The 19,002-nt window shown below is 39.2% G+C and overlaps 1 long non-coding RNA gene across 1 annotated transcript in view; it reads left to right on the top strand.

The window, feature by feature from the left end:
* LOC134811829 (uncharacterized) overlaps positions 1-9,479 on the top strand; it is a 44,013-nt gene extending 34,534 nt beyond the window's left edge. Inside the window, exon 5 of the long non-coding RNA XR_010159852.1 lies at positions 9,441-9,479. This is a non-coding gene — a long non-coding RNA (uncharacterized LOC134811829). The remainder of the gene's footprint in view (positions 1-9,440) is intronic.
* The last annotated feature ends 9,523 nt before the right edge of the window (positions 9,480-19,002 follow it).

The following is a 19,002-nucleotide window of genomic DNA, read 5'->3' as shown; positions in this document are numbered from 1 at the left end:
CAAACCCAACCCCAACCCCAACCCCAACCCCAACCCCCAACCCCCAAACCCAACCCCAACCCCAACCCCAACCCCACCCCAACCCCAACCACAACCCTCAAACCCAAACCGAACCCCAACCCCAAACCTAACCCCAACCCTAACCCTAACCCTTACCCTAACCCTAACCCTTACCCTGACCCAGGACCCAGGACCCTAACCCTAACCCTATTCCTAACCCTGACCCAGGACCCTGACCCAGGATCCTGATCCAGGACCCTGACCCTAACCCGATCAATTGACCCCAGTGTAATTACATGGGGGTCAATTGTCGTACTCAGCCCTAGATTTCGCAACAATTGACCCCAGTGTAATTACATAGGGGTCAATTGTCGGGGGGTCAATTGTCGGGGGGTCAATTGTCGGGGGGTCAATTGTCGGGGGGTCAATTGTCGCGGTACCCTCCAGAACAGTACAGGTAGGGATATTGAAAATGTATAGTAATTGCACTCTATATGGTAGATCGTTGTACTGGTTATTTTCAAGAGATTTCCCATTTAGGCCCATCCTGACCAATCAAATCGTTAATATTTTAGGAACAAACAAAATTGAGATGAAGAAACAAAATTGAGATGAATCTTACATGTGGAGTTGCCATGTTGCATAATTCATCTCGCTTGCATTATGTAGATATACGTAACGAGGCATAATTCATCTCGCTTGCATTATGTAGATATACGTAACGAGGCATAATTCATCTCGCTTGCATTATGTAGATATACGTAACGAGGCATAATTCATCTCGCTTGCATTATGTAGATATACGTAACGAGGCATAATTCATCTCGCTTGCATTATGTAGATATACGTAACGAGGCATAATTCATCTCGCTTGCATTATGTAGATATACGTAACGAGGCATAATTCATCTCGCTTGCATTATGTAGATATACGTAACGAGGCATAATTCATCTCGCTTGCATTATGTAGATATACGTAACGAGGCATAATTCATGTCGCTTGCATTATGTAGATATACGTAACGAGGCATAATTCATCTCGCTTGCATTATGTAGATATACGTAACGAGGCATAATTCATCTCGCTTGCATTATGTAGATATACGTAACGAGGCATAATTCATCTCGCTTGCATTATGTAGATATACGGCTGTAGGACTATTGAGCGGTGGACTGTTGAGCGTAGGACTGTAGGTCGGTGAAGGTCGGAAGTAGGACTGTAGAGCGGTGTCAAATCGCCAGGGTAGGACTCTAGAGCGGCCGCCCTTATAGATCTCACAACATGAGGACTTTAGAGCGGTACGATCCCAAAATGAGGACTGTAGAGCGGTGGACTGTTGAGCGGTGGACTGTAGGCCGGTGAAGGTCGGAAGTAGGACTGTAGAGCGGCCCTCCCTTATAGATCCCATAACATGAGGACTCTAGAGCGGTACCCACCTATAACATGAGGACTCTATAGCGGTTGAAAATTTGAAGATTGAACACTCAACGAAGATAAGTTATACATGGTAACTCGTGATTGATTATAGTCATGACATTCTAGGATGATAACTTTATTAAAGAGTCATGGAGTTAATGAACATTTTCATTTACTTGTTATAAATATTTCATTACTAATATTATAGTGTAACTTAATTCAAGATTATTGGTCGGTCTCAACGTCTTCCAAATGATTGAAATATTCCCCTGCTACTCAAAAATTTAAAACGTGTCTTCGGTATTTTAGTGAACTGTTCGTATCAATGTGATTTCGCTAAGCAGAGTAACGATCAAGTTCGTGCAGATCATTTAGGAATGAGGATCGCATCGCGTGACGCTTTAGCGCCTACTAAGGATATCTCATGTTCATCAATCTGGTGACGGGACTGATTCAGATCAGATCCCATCGCAGTGCGATAACTTGTTAGGATGACCTGGGTACAAGGGGTTTCCACTAGGTGGGCTAGTCGGCGGTCCGTCGTGATTTGACGGGCTCGTTTAGCAGGAGGAGCGTCCCCGTAGCTCTCCTTGAGTATCATCTCATCCGTCGTGGACTGTTCCACGTAAACAGCTTGTAGGAAGTTCCAGATGGTGACCCACCATGGCTGCAAACTTTCTGTTGAAGGCCTCTGCGTAGTTGTTCGTCTTGTTGAGGTTGCAATTAGTCCGATTGACGAGGTTCCAGGATTGAGGAGGAAAGCGGGCAGGTTTAGTGCTGCGAGCGGTGGAAACCCCTTGTACCCAGGTCATCCTAACAAGATATCGCACTGCGATGGGATCTGATCTGAATCAGTCCCGTCACCAGATTGATGAACATGAGATATCCTTAGTAGGCGCTAAAGCGTCACGCGATGCGATCCTCATTCCTAAATGATCTGCACGAACTTGATCGGTACTCTGCTTCAGCTTAGCGAAATCACATTGATACGAACAGTTCACTAAAATACCGAAGACACGTTTTAAATTTTTGAGTAGCAGGGGAATATTTCAATCATTTGGAAGACGTTGAGACCGACCAATAATCTTGAATTAAGTTACACTATAATATTAGTAATGAAATATTTATAACAAGTGAATGAAAATGTTCATTAACTCCATGACTCTTTAATAAAGTTATCATCCTAGAATGTCATGACCATAATCAATCACGAGTTACAATGTATAACTTAGCTTCGTTGAGTGTTCAATCTTCAAATTTTCAACCGCTATAGAGTCCTCATGTTATAGGAGGGTACCGCTCTAGAGTCCTCATGTTATGGGATCTATAAGGGAGGGCCGCTCTACAGTCCTACTTCCGACCTTCACCGGCCTACAGTCCACCGCTCAACAGTCCACCGCTCTACAGTCCTCATTTTAGGATCGTACCGCTCTAAAGTCCTCATGTTGTGAGATCTATAAGGGCGGCCGCTCTAGAGTCCTACCCTGGCGATTTGACACCGCTCTACAGTCCTACTTCCGACCTTCACCGACCTACAGTCCTACGCTCAACAGTCCACCGCTCAATAGTCCTGCTCCCAGATATACGTAACGAGGCATAATTCATCTCGCTTGCATTATGTAGAAATACGTAACGAGGCATAATTCATCTCGCTTGCATTATGTAGATATACGTAACGAGGCATAATTCATCTCGCTTGCATTATGTAGATATACGTAACGAGGTATAATTCATCTCGCTTGCATTATGTAGATATACGTAACGAGGCATAATTCATCTCGCTTGCATTATGTAGATATACGTAACGAGGCATAATTCATCTCGCTTGCATTATGTAGATATACGTAACGAAGCATAATTCATCTCGCTTGCATTATGCAGATATACGTAACGAGGCATAATTCATCTCGCTTGCATTATGTAGATATACGTAACGAGGCATAATTCATCTCGCTTGCATTATGTAGATATACGTAACGAGGCATAATTCATCTCGCTTGCATTATGTAGATATACGTAACGAGGCATAATTCATCTCGCTTGCATTATGTGGTATACGTAACGAGGCATAATTCATCTCGCTTGCATTATGTAGATATACGTAACGAGGCATAATTCATCTCGCTTGCATTATGTAGATATACGTAACGAGGTATAATTCATCTCGCTTGCATTATGTAGATATACGTAACGAGGCATAATTCATCTCGCTTGCATTATGTAGATTTACGTAACGAGGCATAATTCATCTCGCTTGCATTATGTAGATATACGTAACGAGGCATAATTCATCTCGCTTGCATTATGTAGATATACGTAACGAGGCATAATTCATCTCGCTTGCATTATGTAGATATACGTAACGAGACATAATTCATCTCGCTTGCATTATGTAGAAATACGTAACGAGGCATAATTCATCTCGCTTGCATTATGTAGATATACGTAACGAGGCATAATTCATCTCGCTTGCATTATGTAGATATACGTAACGAGGTATAATTCATCTCGCTTGCATTATGTAGATATACGTAACGAGGCATAATTCATCTCGCTTGCATTATGTAGATATACGTAACGAGGCATAATTCATCTCGCTTGCATTATGTAGATATACGTAACGAAGCATAATTCATCTCGCTTGCATTATGTAGATATACGTAACGAGGCATAATTCATCTCGCTTGCATTATGTAGATATACGTAACGAGGCATAATTCATCTCGCTTGCATTATGTAGATATACGTAACGAGGCATAATTCATCTCGCTTGCATTATGTGGTATACGTAACGAGGCATAATTCATCTCGCTTGCATTATGTAGATATACGTAACGAGGCATAATTCATCTCGCTTGCATTATGTAGATATACGTAACGAGGTATAATTCATCTCGCTTGCATTATGTAGATATACGTAACGAGGCATAATTCATCTCGCTTGCATTATGTAGATTTACGTAACGAGGCATAATTCATCTCGCTTGCATTATGTAGATATACGTAACGAGGCATAATTCATCTCGCTTGCATTATGTAGATATACGTAACGAGGCATAATTCATCTCGCTTGCATTATGTAGATATACGTAACGAGGCATAATTCATCTCGCTTGCATTATGTAGATATACGTAACGAGGCATAATTCATCTCGCTTGCATTATGTAGATATACGTAACGAGACATAATTCATCTCGCTTGCATTATGTAGATATACGTAACGAGGCATAATTCATCTCGCTTGCATTATGTAGATATACTTAACGAGGCATAATTCATCTCGCTTGCATTATGTAGATATACGTAACGAGGCATAATTCATCTCGCTTGCATTATGTGGTATACGTAACGAGGCATAATTCATCTCGCTTGCATTATGTAGATATACGTAACGAGGCATAATTCATCTCGCTTGCATTATGTAGATATACGTAACGAGGTATAATTCATCTCGCTTGCATTATGTAGATATACGTAACGAGGCATGATTCATCTCGCTTGCATTATGTAGATTTACGTAACGAGGCATGATTCATCTCGCTTGCATTATGTAGATATACGTAAAGAGGCATAATTCATCTCGCTTGCATTATGTAGATATACGTAACGAGGTATAATTCATCTCGCTTGCATTATGTAGATATACGTAACGAGGCATAATTCATCTCGCTTGCATTATGTAGATTTACGTAACGAGGCATAATTCATCTCGCTTGCATTATGTAGATAAACGTAACGAGGCATAATTCATCTCGCTTGCATTATGTAGATATACGTAACGAGGCATAATTCATCTCGCTTGCATTATGTAGATATACGTAACGAGGCATAATTCATCTCGCTTGCATTATGTAGATATACGTAACGAGACATAATTCATCTCGCTTGCATTATGTAGATATACGTAACGAGGCATAATTCATCTCGCTTGCATTATGTAGATATACGTAACGAGGCATAATTCATCTCGCTTGCATTATGTAGATATACGTAACGAGGCATAATTCATCTCGCTTGCATTATGTAGATATACGTAACGAGGCATAATTCATCTCGCTTGCATTATGTAGATATACGTAACGAGGCATAATTCATCTCGCTTGCATTATGTAGATATACGTAACGAGACATAATTCATCTCGCTTGCATTATGTAGATATACTTAACGAGGCATAATTCATCTCGCTTGCATTATGTAGATATACTTAACGAGGCATAATTCATCTCGCTTGCATTATGTAGATATACGTAACGAGGCATAATTCATCTCGCTTGCATTATGTGGTATACGTAACGAGGCATAATTCATCTCGCTTGCATTATGTAGATATACGTAACGAGGCATAATTCATCTCGCTTGCATTATGTAGATATACGTAACGAGGCATAATTCATCTCGCTTGCATTATGTAGATATACGTAACGAGGCATAATTCATCTCGCTTGCATTATGTAGATTTACGTAACGAGGCATGATTCATCTCGCTTGCATTATGTAGATATACGTAAAGAGGCATAATTCATCTCGCTTGCATTATGTAGATATACGTAACGAGGCATAATTCATCTCGCTTGCATTATGTAGATATACGTAACGAGGCATAATTCATCTCGCTTGCATTATGTAGATTTACGTAACGAGGCATAATTCATCTCGCTTGCATTATGTAGATAAACGTAACGAGGCATAATTCATCTCGCTTGCATTATGTAGATATACGTAACGAGGCATAATTCATCTCGCTTGCATTATGTAGATATACGTAACGAGGCATAATTCATCTCGCTTGCATTATGTAGATATACGTAACGAGGCATAATTCATCTCGCTTGCATTATGTAGATATACGTAACGAGGCATAATTCATCTCGCTTGCATTATGTAGATATACTTAACGAGGCATAATTCATCTCGCTTGCATTATGTAGATATACGTAACGAGGCATAATTCATCTAGCTTGCATTATGTAGATATACGTAACGAGGCATAATTCATCTCGCTTGCATTATGTAGATATACGTAACGAGGCATAATTCATCTAGCTTGCATTATGTAGATATACGTAACGAGGCATAATTCATCTCGCTTGCATTATGTAGATATACGTAACGAGGCATAATTCATCTCGCTTGCATTATGTAGATATACGTAACGAGGCATAATTCATCTCGCTTGCATTATGTAGATATACGTAACGAGGCATAATTCATCTCGCTTGCATTATGTAGATATACGTAACGAGGCATAATTCATCTCGCTTGTATTATGTAGATATACGTAACGAGGCATAATTCATCTCGCTTGCATTATGTAGATATACGTAACGAGGCATAATTCATCTCGCTTGCATTATGTAGATATACGTAACGAGGCATAATTCATCTCGCTTGCATTATGTAGATATACGTAACGAGGCATAATTAACATATAATATTTGTTGGGAGGTGCCATACCATTCTTGTCCAGAATTGGAGATTTCCAACGAAGTAAATGGCTACACTATGAATGTACATTGTATTATTATAGAACAACATTATACACTGTATATAAGCAAACATTGTAACTTAAAGTAAACTCTAATGCCATCTTGGGCACTGCAAAAGCACTCATTTCACAATTCTCTTCATATCAATATTTCACCTTTGTAGTGATGACGTAGGGGAGTGAGTTTCGCAATAATAATACTGACGGTTCGGTTGGTGTAATATCAGACGTAGAATACGTTATCTATTAAATGAGCTGCAGCAGATTAGCTACACGTGATACAGCTACTGACACAGCATCCACACAGGATTTAACAGCAGATTAGCTACACGTGATACAGCTACTGACACAGCATCTACACAGGATTTAACAGCAGATTAGCTACACGTGATACAGCTACTGACACAGTATCTACACAGGATTTAACAGCAGATTAGCTACACGTGATACAGCTACTGACACAGCATCTACACAGGATTTAACAGCAGATTAGTTACACGTGATACAGCTACTGACACAGCATCTACACAGGATTTAACAGCAGATTAGCTACACGTGATACAGCTACTGACACAGCATCTACACAGGATTTAACAGCAGATTAGCTACACGTGATACAGCTACTGACACAGCATCTACACAGGATTTAACAGCAGATTAGCTACACGTGATACAGCTACTGACACAGCATCTACACAGGATTTAACAGCAGATTAGCTACACGTGATACAGCTACTGACACAGCATCTACACAGGATTTAACAGCAGATTAGCTACACGTGATACAGCTACTGACACAGCATCTACACAGGATTTAACAGCAGATTAGCTACACGTGATACAGATAATGACACAGCATCTACACAGGATTTAACAGCAGATTAGCTACACGTGATACAGCTACTGACACAGCATCTACACAGGATTTAACAGCAGATTAGCTACACGTGATACAGCTACTGACACAGCATCTACACAGGATTTAACAGCAGATTAGCTACACGTGATACAGATACTGACTCAGCATCTACACAGGATTTAACAGCAGATTAGCTACACGTGATACAGCTACTGACACAGCATCTACAAAGGATTTAACAGCAGATTAGCTACACGTGATACAGCTACTGACACAGCATCTACACAGGATTTAACAGCAGATTAGCTACACGTGATACAGCTACTGACACAGCATCTACACAGGATTTAACAGCAGATTAGCTACACGTGATACAGCTACTGACACAGCATCTACACAGGATTTAACAGCAAATTAGCTACACGTGATACAGCTACTGACACAGCATCTACACAGGATTTAACAGCAGATTAGCTACACGTGATACAGATACTGACACAGCATCTACACAGGATTTAACAGCAGATTAGCTACACGTGATACAGCTACTGACACAGCATCTACACAGGATTTAACAGCAGATTAGCTACACGTGATACAGATACTGACACAGCATCTACACAGGATTTAACAGCAGATTAGCTACACGTGATACAGATACTGACACAGCATCTACACAGGATTTAACAGCAGATTAGCTACACGTGATACAGCTACTGACACAGCATCTACACAGGATTTAACAGCAGATTAGCTACACGTGATACAGCTACTGACACAGCATCTACACAGGATTTAACAGCAGATTAGCTACACGTGATACAGCTACTGACACAGCATCTACACAGGATTTAACAGCAGATTAGCTACATGTGATACAGCTACTGACACAGCATCTACACAGGATTTAACAGTAGATTAGCTACACGTGCAGTGATACAGCTACTGACACAGCATCTACACAGGATTTAACAGCATTAACTCAGCTCAGGATGTACATAACAATCTGACTCACGCAAGATTTCAATTCATCATAATTGATAATAATAAACTCATGGCCACGATCAGTTGTGAGAAAACATGATTAAAGATGACATAATTTTTAGTACTACTGCTATTTGTAGAACCCACATTCTAGCAGAGATTGCAGAGTAACATGATATCCTGAAACTCATTGCAGCGCACCACGTGACACCATGTGACAGCACCACGTGACACCACGTGACAGTACCACGTGACACCATGTGACAGTACCACGTGATCGGTGACTCATCCATTTCATTACATTACTCTACATCTATAATCTAATAATGTCGTGTGATCAACCCTCTGTTCTCTCTAGTTTGTAAACCCTCGTTTTTTCATTGTGTTCCTCTGATTTACCAACTTAATTATCCGCAGCGTCGATATTAATTTGGTAGGTGTTATCAAATATGTTGAGTCAAATTCTGAGTTAAAACGTCATGCAATATGTATAGTATATCCACCAGCGGGCTATATTTGCACCAGCACGCCCTCGCAGCCCGCGAGTTAGAAGACCTGATATATCCCCCGCTCGTTAAAACTGTTATGTTATGTTCGCATTTGTATTGCATGATATTCAATCACAAAATGATTAACCTGCTCGTATCAGTGCTCGTATCAGTGCTCAGTGAGTAACAAGATGTTGTATTTTAGGTACCAGAATCCGGTCAGCGATCAAGCAGCGTATTCCAATTTCTTTCTAAATTAGAAATAGAACAACCTCGACCTTGAATATCAAGGTAAGAATATGTATGTTTACTAGCACTTGACTGTTTTACAAGATCTTGAAGTTGATATTCCAATATAAGTCTTGAATTTAGACTAATAGTCATCCCTATTATACGGCTCCTCATTCTTCATCCTAAACAATAATTTAAAATAATCCAGATCACACATCAGTAGTCCAATCTTATCAAAAAATGAACTACATTGCTCGCAATAATTGACAGGATATTATTTTTTTGGTACCAGAGTCCGGTCAGAGATTAAGCTGCGTTTCCGATATTTTCCTACTAAAGATCAACATTTATCTTCAATATTAAGGTAATAATATGTACGTAATACTCAACCCCTCACAACTCCCCAGTCCTCCTAATCAAAATGAAACCCGTACTTTATCCTGAACACCTGGTGCCTCATCTCATTTACAAATTATGATTACTACATATAGCTTTAAAGTGTATTCTGTGTAAAATTATCTTTATCCCGGTTGTTGCGACAAGTAAAAATTTAAACTTATATAACAGTTTAATTTATCTCAGAATATCTTGATTTGCTGAACAATGGACAACTATTTAAAGAACGGACAAGAAATATTCCTCAAGTTCTGCACCTCTGATGACAAACGACCCACTATGCTGCCAAGAGCTCCAGAACAGACGTATATAGACAGGTACCCGGAAAGTAGTGGTTTCAGAGACCAACGAAAACGTCAGTCTGATTATGAGGCCGAAGTTATGGTGTATAGGGCATTGGAGAAATTACCGGACGGTAAGATCGTCGTTCTTCATAACTTTGAATTCACGCACCACCAATATTGTTTGTGTGATCAGAGTCATTTGCGGGACAAAAAGACGTGCAAAGGGTGCAAGAACTCGTCGAATAAGGAAGGGGAATGTGATTTTTTAATTTTATGTCCAGGCTCCATTGTTATAATCGAAGTTAAGAACATGTCGCACATTGAAATCGATGATGTTGCGGTTGACAAGGAAGAGCACTTCCGAGCATTATCTGGTACGTTCAAAAAGTCAGTTGAGCAGAGAAAGAAGATAGAATATTTGATTCAATGTATAGAAAAGGACACAACTATCCGTCAGTTCACTGCGTATCCTAATTTCAGTAAACAATTTAAAGGACAGTTCCAGGCTAGTGAAGATACAAAACTTCAGCTAAGCGATTCAGAATTATCAACAGTGATATTTCATGAGGACTTATCAAGTTTTGGTTTTTGGTGGAATAACAACGCAACAATAGCTCAAGATACAAGAATTAATCATGATGCCTTTCAGAAAGTTAGAAATATGTTACTTGCTATCTGGGCTACCGATAAAAACTACGATCAATCGAAATGTAGTTTAACAAACTGCATATTAAACATTAATGAACGGCTCAAATCAGGAAAATTTACATTTTTACCAAAAAAAGGGAAGAATTCTGTAGAGAATCCTGGAGTTGTAACAGCTCCTGATGTTATCAGAAACTTCGTTAAAGTGGATAACCTGACAGCAGAACAATATCAAGCGTTCAAATCAAGCGAGAATCTGTTGTGGATTAATGGACCCGCTGGAGCAGGGAAAAGTGTGATACTTTGCGGTCGAATAATCAAACTTGTACAACTTAATGTGGACAATAAAGTTGTGTTATTCAAATTCGGCGGTGATGGTAACAACTGTCAGCTTTATCAGCGTGCATTAAAGAATGCTGATGTAGAATATCAAGAGACCAGCATGTCTGACGTCACAGAACTAGTTACTCTAATATCAGAGAGTGAGTGTAAAGTTATCATTGTAGAGATAACACGTTGGGATAGACAGAAGTTAATTGATACAATCAGTGCTGTGACCAACTGTCACATATTTATCGATGATATACAGGATTTATTGTATTGCAGTGAAACTGAGGAGTGTAGTGTACTGATGGACAAGTTGTTATTATTAGAGTGCACTGTCATGGTTGCATGTGACATGGCACAGGGTTATTATTATGTGGATAAACAGGGAATCATTGACAAACTAAGAATGATAACTTTCAAACTATCATCCACTCAGTTGGTACGTTTATCAATGAGCCTTAGAAACACATGTGATTTATCAGACATCTCATGTGTAATACGAGAACAATTAAGAGAAATATATTCAGGAATACCTGATGTATTAGATATGATTTTACCTACACAATTACAAGGACACTTCATACACGGTACATTACCTGTCATACATGTATTTCATGATTACAATGTTACTAGTATTATGCATGTATTTAATAATGAATTAGATATATTGTGTGTTACGGATGGATTAAATTATTCTGATATAGGTATAGTTACTACTGATGTCACTAGTAGTGTAGTATCACTAGTTGAGGACAGTGTTGATATGAGATGTGTTAACACTGATAATAAGATTGCAGTGTGTAACAGTGCGTCTAGTTATTCTGCTCAGTGGCCAGCTGTAATAGTACTGCACGAAGTGTGGGAGGAGGACGACCTGACTAACTTTTACTTAATGTTATCCAGAGCCGAGTAACATCTCTGTTGTACACCACCGGCGGTAAAAACAAGACTAAACACCATCCCAAGATCCGACATAACCTTCATCTACTCAAAGACTACAAAACCTGCATACCAATACAGTACTATACATACAACCCCTAAGTATTTATCCACTAACACATAAAACCTCCCCCATACAACCCCTCCAAACCATTTTTACAATCAAACACATCCCACCATCCTCAAACTCCCAAAATCCCTTATTAATCCACTCCACTTTACCTTATCCCTCACCCCCCCAACCATCTTTCAAAATACTAACAACCTACTCCTATACACCAATCACAAACCACCCCATACAACACAACAAACATATAAAAAAAATCAAACAAATACCACAACCTATAAAAATACTCATCAACACCACCATTACATTTCATTCCCATACCACACAAAACCTATTAAATTCCCCCCCAACCCACATCCTCATCCCCCTACCCCCTTTTCCACTACATACCACACACCTCAACAATCACAAATTACACCAACTCCCCAACCTACACAAACTCATCCCCATCTCTCTACACCAATCTAACCCCACATATCTCCCCATCCCCATCTTAACATTCACTCACCCCAAATTACCTATCCCCTACCACCACACAACCACCTCAACCCCAAAAATCTCCAAATATCATCCCAAACCACCCAATTACAACAATAACTTTCCAACCCCCTCCACACGCTATTACTTATACCATCATTTATAAAAACCCAAACCCTCCCTCACTATCACCCATCCCCCCAACCTAACAACCATATTCTCCTAACACATATTCCTCCCCCCCCCCTCAACACCCCCCCCATCCCGCCCCTCCCTAATCCCCCACTCTAATATCCCACAAAACCTCCCCCCACTCCAAGTCCTCCTACGTGACTCCTACACTCCTCATCCATACTCCAACACTTCAACTCACACCTCCCCTAAACATTGGACCCTATACCAGGCACATTTTCCCGATACCCAGCCAAACAACACATTCCCCATCGACCGCCTGTGCCGCGACCTAATATATCAATTCCACTCTTCCTCCCAACAATACGTCCCCATTCCATCGCTTGTAACAATAACTGAACACACCCTCAAACCCACTTAATATACCTCATCCAAAAAACACCATAGCCCCGTCTATGCAACATTGAAATCACATCTTCTCCTCTTAGAGATTTTTAACCAAGCTTCCCGCCCCCCTTCTCCCTTAACCCCTACCCCTATATAAACCAAACCTCTCACCCCACTACCAACCCCATACTCTGCTTCCAACCACTATCACTACGGCCACCCCGCCACCACACAAACAAAAACAAAACAACCAAATGCACACAACCCCCCCCGGCACCATAAAAATGGACGGGGCCCGTCGCCCTACACAAGGGTGCGCCCATATTCCCCACGGCGGCCCCGGCACCCCCCGCGCGCCCGCCCAACCAACAGGCAACGTTACGCCACTGCTCCCTAATTGCGCGCATTGCAGTAATTTCCTTCAAATTTCATGAATTGTGAATAGAGATCAAATCTTTTACAATGTATTCAGAATAAATATATCAATATGGCTATGCCTATGCGCTTATATAAATTACTTGGAATGCTTTTGAAATAAAATAAAAAGCTCAAAAACGCTGCTGTCTAATTTGGATGATGATTAATTACTCTTATAGTAATTACTGATACTCAAGTTCTAAGGAATGATATCAGAACAATATGTTGATTCACGATGTCAATCCTTCGCATCTCGCCGATCTGTGGTTGCGAGAAGCATTCCCAGGAAACCTTACCGTTAGGGGCCTAACTTCGGAAGTAAAAGAGATAGAAACGTCTGGTTTTCAACAAAATGTTCGCCTTATAAATATAGTAATTATTATATTGAATAGTTGTGAAGAAGGCATTTGTACCAAGGTAGGTTTTCTCGAAATAATTTACCACAACCATTAACTGAGGATAGTTATGTGAACACATGCCGAGAGCTCAAACACTTCTTAATATACTTCATAATACACAGCTACTTACTAAACTGTCATGTGAATTGTGAACCCTACCCAGGTTCTTGATTGTCCGGCTGTTAGGATGGTTATAATATGGATTATATCACAAATGATACGTCACTGATTGGACCATGTGATGTGATACCTGTGGGAGGCCGGAATGAGAGGTTCCCAGATGTCGGTCACCGATTTGTACTCGATAATTTGTTAGCTAATTTCTTCGATATTAATAGTTATTAACAATAACTGACCTTTGTCTTGGTGTAATAGTAAGAGACCTCGTTAGTCATGTAATGCTGATCCAGTTAGTGACAAGCTATGAAGTAATTATTCGACCTCATCAACGCTGACCCTGTCACTGTCAGTGACGAGCTATGAAGTTATCATTCGACCCCATCAGTCATCAATCCTGATCCTGTCAGTGACGAGTTACAGAGTTATAAAGAAATCAATGAAGACCTAATTAATTTCCTCGGTCCATGAAGATATTCCTCTGGTATCTGGATCCCAGGATCCCTCCTGGCCTGCGTCTGCAGATATAAAGTACCAGGACCTGATCAATGTGGAATCCAAGGAATAATTTCTTTCTATATATTCTCATGGGAACCGGACACAAGGGCGGTACTTTCTTAAAAGGGTAGACACGAGGGCGAATCATGTAAATCACTTTAAAAGCAAACTGATCAAAAATAAAACGAAAGTCATTTCATCGGGGCAATAATAATCAAATCACTTTAAAGACAACTTAAATGTAACAACAAAACGCTTAAATATTCATCACATGTTACTCTATTAAAAACCAATTTAAATAAAAATATCTGTATATTATAAAGATTTGCCTATGTGAACTAAAAAAGATTCTGCATTGATAATTTTTTGAGATTTCATTAATCTTATACAAGTTGTGACGAGGCACAATTACAATTTGGGGACGTTCACATATTACGTGATCAACCGAGCGGGAGGGGGGGTTGGGGTCTCCAAATGATTACGCTAGTGTAATTTATACACAATAGCTGTGTAAAACTGATTACGGAGGGGGGGGGGGGGGGGAATTGTTCAACAAATGATTATGTAATATGTGAACGACCCCTTTACAGTATCGTAAGGCTGTCCACAAATAAATAGCCATGTTCAACACATCCCGACCATCATAACCATAACCATGGTAACCATGGTAACCATGGTAACCATTATAACCATGGTAACCATTATAACCATGATAACCATTATAACCATGATATTTATAATTATGTCCCGGAACATTTTTACAGGCCCGCTATCCTACCACTGGCCTAAATATCCTACCACTGGCCTACCTAAGTATGAACAACCTTAACCCCCATAATAAAGCAGGACATTTTCCTTATATTTCATTCAAACACGATTAATTTTCTGTGTAATATTAACTTTGGAATAAATCTGTCATCTTACAAATTATTCTTATTAAAAAATTGTAATTTCCATGAACACTTAATCTTTATCTCTTGGGAAACAATTGCCTGTAATAACTGATTAATCAAAAACTTGATACTTGATAGTAAAGTTGGTCTCTACCAAAACCCAACATAATACTAACCAAACTGTGCACATCTTTTTAATTTTCCAAAATTTATTATTCCAGGTCGCTAATACAATCAACTTGGCAATAACTGTAATAAACGTACAAAAATTGTTAATAAACAAGTAATCTGACTTCTTAAATATATTAAGTTTGGAACACATTTAAGTTATTTAATTTTAAATCGAGTTAGAGCCTACTATGTACCCAGTAAATATTTTAAATTTGAAATAAAGCTAATGCGAACACGTGTCAACATAATAATAGTAATTCTTTAAAAATAATTTAGATAGCTATAAAGTAAGTGCATAATCATGACATTATATTGTCGTCATAACACATTCCTGTTAAATCATCTCCTGACTATACTTGTAGAGCAGTGTTAACTCTGACTGTAGAGCAGTGTTAACTCTGACTGTAGAGCAGTGTTAACTCTGACTGTAGAGCAGTGTTAACTCTGACTGTAGAGCAGTGTTAACTCTGACTGTAGAGCAATGTTAACTCTGACTGTAGAGCAGTGTTTATAACTCTGACTGTAGAGCAGTGTTAACTCTGACTGTAGAGCAGTGTTAACTCTGACTGTAGAGCAGTGTTAACTCTGACTGTAGAGCAGTGTTAACTCTGACTGTAGAGCAGTGTTAACTCTGACTGTAGAGCAGTGTTAACTCTGACTGTAGAGCAGTGTTAACTCTGACTGTAGAGCAGTGTTAACTCTGACTGTAGAGCAGTGTTAACTCTGACTGTAGAGTAGTGTTAACTCTGACTGTAGAGCAGTGTTAACTCTGACTGTAGAGCAGTGTTAACTCTGACTGTAGAGCAGTGTTAACTCTGACTGTAGAGCAGTGTTAACTCTGACTGTAGAGTAGTGTTAACTCTGACTGTAGAGCAGTGTTAACTCTGACTGTAGAGCAGTGTTAACTCTGACTGTAGAGCAGTGTTAACTCTGACTGTAGAGCAGTGTTAACTCTGACTGTAGAGCAGTGTTAACTCTGACTGTAGAGCAGTGTTAACTCTGACTGTAGAGCAGTGTTAACTCTGACTGTAGAGTAGTGTTAACTCTGACTGTAGAGCAGTGTTAACTCTGACTGTAGAGCAGTGTTAACTCTGACTGTAGAGCAGTGTTAACTCTGACTGTAGAGTAGTGTTAACTCTGACTGTAGAGCAGTGTTAACTCTGACTGTAGAGCAGTGTTAACTCTGACTGTAGAGCAGTGTTAACTCTGACTGTAGAGCAGTGTTAACTCTGACTGTAGAGTAGTGTTAACTCTGACTGTAGAGCAGTGTTAACTCTGACTGTAGAGCAGTGTTAACTCTGACTGTAGAGCAGTGTTAACTCTGACTGTAGAGCAGTGTTAACTCTGACTGTAGAGCAGTGTTAACTCATTCTGATTCATCATTTGAACACACTCTTGAACTCAGGTCAATCTATTTACAATATAAAATACTGTACACAATATAATCGGAATATTGTGAGTTTTCACAACTGATAATTCTCCTCTTTATCCGGAAAGACAGGACACTGAGTTCACTTGATTCCCGCTGCCGCTAGCTCTTCATCCGTAATCCCACTCTTCAGTGTACGTCGGAGAGACTTCCTTTGAGCCATTTTAGATTTGAGGCGCTGCCGAGTTCTGCGCCTAGGTCCATCAGGTTGCAGGGCACTCTCCAGGGACAGGGCTACCTCTTCAGGAGTGTCTGGTGTTTCTACTGCTGCTGGTGCTGCTGGAAAAATAGAATCCAGTTATTAAGGGAATGACATATTTAAACAACAATATAAAGATACCAGATGGGCGGAGGAGGAAAAAGAAATAGGTGTTATGTTGTGTAATGTTGTGTAATGTTGTGTAATGTTGTGTAATGTTGTGTAATGTTGTGTAATGTTGTGTAATGTTGTGTAATGTTGTGTAATGGTGTGAAATGTTGTGAAATGTTGTGTAATGTTGTGTAATGGTGTGTAATGTTGTGTAATGTTGTGTAATGGTGTGTAATGATGTGTAATGTTGTGTAATGTTGTGTAATATTGTGTAATGTTGTGTAATGGTGTGAAATGTTGTGAAATGTTGTGTAATGTTGTGTAATGGTGTGAAATGTTGTGTAATGTTGTGTAATGTTGTGTAATGGTGTGTAATGGTGTGTAATGTTGTGTAATGGTGTGTAATGATGTGTAATGTTGTGTAATGTTGTGTAATGTTGTGTAATGGTGTGTAATGATGTGTAATGTTGTGTAATGTTGTGTAATATTGTGTAATGGTGTGTAATGTTGTGTAATGGTGTGTAATGATGTGTAATGTTGTGTAATGTTGTGTAATATTGTGTAATGTTGTGTAATGGTGTGAAATGTTGTGAAATGTTGTGTAATGTTGTGTAATGGTGTGAAATGTTGTGTTATGTTGCGTAATGTTGCATAATGTTGTGTAATGTTGTGTTATGTTGTGTAATGTTGTGTAATGGTGTGTAATGTTGTGTAATGTTGTGTAATGTTGTGTAATTTTGTGTAATGGTGTGTAATGGTGTGTAATGATGTGTAATGTTGTGTAATGATGTGTAATGTTGTGTAATGTTGTGTAATGTTGTGTTATGTTGTGTAATGTTGTGTAATGGTGTGTAATGGTGTGTAATGTTGTGTAATGTTGTGTAATGGTGTGTAATATTGCGTAATGTTGTGTAATGTTGTGTAATGGTGTGTAATGTTGTGAAATGTTGTGTAATGTTGTGTAATGTTGTGTAATGGTGTGAAATGTTGTGTAATGGTGTGAAATGTTGTGCAATGTTGTGTAATGTTGTGTAATGTTGTGCAATTGTGTGTAATGGTGTGTAATGTTGTGTAATGGTGTGAAATGTTGTGTAATGTTGTGTAATGTTGTGTAATGTTGTGTAATATTGTGAAATGTTGTGTAATGTTGTGTAATGTTGTGTAATGTTGTGAAATGTTGTGTAATGGTGTGAAATGTTGTGCAATGTTGTGTAATGTTGTGTAATGTTGTGTAGTGTTGTTTAATGTTGTGCAATGTTGTGTAATGATGTGTAATGGTGTGTAATGTTGTGTTATGGCGTGTAATGTTGTGTAATGTTGTGTAATGATGTGTAATGTTGTGTAATGTTGTGTAATGTGTGTAATGTTGTGTTATGGCGTGCAATGTTGTGTAATGTTGTGTAATGTTGTGTAATGGTGTGTAATGTTGTGTAATGTTGTGTAATGTTGTGTAATGGTGTGTAATGATGTGTAATGTTGTGTAATGTTGTGTAATGTTGTGTAATGGTGTGTAATGGTGTGTAATGGTGTGTAATGTTGTGTAATGTTGTGTAATGTTGTGAAATGTTGTGTAATGTTGTGTAATGATGTGTAATGTTGTGTTATGGCGTGTAATATTGTGTAATGTTGTGTAATGTTGTGTAATGTTG

This window comes from Bolinopsis microptera, chromosome 2 (assembly GCF_026151205.1).
Source record: "Bolinopsis microptera isolate Bmic1 chromosome 2, MBARI_Bmic_1.0, whole genome shotgun sequence".
In the NCBI taxonomy this organism is placed as follows: domain Eukaryota; kingdom Metazoa; phylum Ctenophora; class Tentaculata; order Lobata; family Bolinopsidae; genus Bolinopsis; species Bolinopsis microptera.
This window is presented reverse-complemented; position numbering and strand designations above follow the sequence as displayed.